The sequence below is a fragment of the Rhinopithecus bieti genome, unplaced genomic scaffold, assembly GCF_001698545.2.
Source record: "Rhinopithecus bieti isolate Rb0 unplaced genomic scaffold, ASM169854v2 scaffold_37314, whole genome shotgun sequence".
Taxonomy (NCBI): Eukaryota; Metazoa; Chordata; class Mammalia; order Primates; family Cercopithecidae; genus Rhinopithecus; species Rhinopithecus bieti.
The window spans coordinates 907,095-908,644 of NW_016816196.1; positions in this window are offsets into that span (position 1 = coordinate 907,095).

Genomic DNA, 1,550 nt, shown 5'->3' on the forward strand with positions numbered 1-1,550 from the left:
TGGGTCACAGGGCAGGCATGTGTTTAGCTCTAATATGTACTGCTAAACAGCTTTCCAAAGTGGTCATACCATTTTTCACTCACACTAGCAATGTAGTCGCTAAACATTCTGGACAATGCACTGTCATGTTTTAAAGCCAGGTATTATTTTTTATTTTAATTTTAATTTATACCTATATAGGCAGTATCAGTGCAGATTTCTTAACATGCACATATTATGTAGTGGCGAAGTGTGGGCTTTTAGTGCACCCATCACCTAAATAGTGAACATTGTACCCGATAAGCAATTTTTCAGCCCTCACCCCTGCTCTCACCCTCCCACCTTTTGTAATCTCCAATGTCCATTATTCCACTCTAAGCCACATATAATATAAATATTAAAAGCTCATGCTTACAATAAGTAAACTACGTAGTGAAGAGACTTCAAAATAAAGTTGGTAAATAAAAAGGCACACTTGAAAAGTTTCAGAAAGAGGCCGGGCGCGGTGGCTCAAGCCTGTAATCCCAGNCTCCGTCTCAAAAAAATAAAATAAAATAAAATTGAATTGTAACACACAAACTATAAGGTGCATGAATTTTAAGTGCTCAATGAAGTTTCACAACTGAACACTACCTTGTAATTACCGTCCAGATTGAGATACAGAACATTTCAGCACTCCAGAAAGTTCCTTTGTGCTCCTCTCCCAGTCAATATCCTCCTTAAAAGTAACTACCGTTGATTAGCTTTGCCTGTTCTAGATCATGTAGTATGTATATATCTGGGTCTCAGTCAGTTTGGACAGCTATAACAAAATATCATAGACTGGGTGTCTTAAACAACAGAAATTTATTGCTCACAGTTTTGGAGGCTGAGAAGTCTAAGATCAAGGTGCTGTTAGATCTGGTGTCTCATGATGGCCTGCTTCCTGGTTTGCAGATGGCCATCTTCTTCATGTATCCTTACAAGGTGAAAAGCAGAAAGGAAGTAAACTCTCCAGTCTCTTCTTACAAGGCACTAAATCCCATTCATGAGGGTCATACCACCATGACGTTATTTACCTCCCAAAGGCCTCACTTCCTAATACCATCCCACTGGAGGTTAGGATGTCAACGTATGAATTTTGGGGAACTACAAACAGTCCACAACATGTGGTATATGCACATACCACAACTGATTTATCCATTCTTCTGTTTATTTTCCTTTTTTTGAGACAGAGTCTCACTGTGTTGCCCAGGCTAGAGTGCAGTGGTACAATCTCGGCTCACTGCAACCTCTGCTGCCCAGGTTCAAGTGATTCTCATGCCTCAGCATCCCGAGTAACTGGGATTACAGGTGCCTGCCACCATGCCTGACTAATCTTTGTACTGTTTTAAGTAGAGACAGGGTTTTGCCATGTTGACCAGGCTGCTTTCAAACTTCTTCTTCTTTTTTTTTTTTTTTTTTTGAGGCGGAGTCTCGCTCTGTCGCCCGGACTGGAGTGCAGTGGCCGGATCTCAGCTCACTGCAAGCTCCACCTCCCGGGTTTGCGCCATTCTCCCGCCTCAGCCTCCCGAGTAGCTGGGACTACAGGC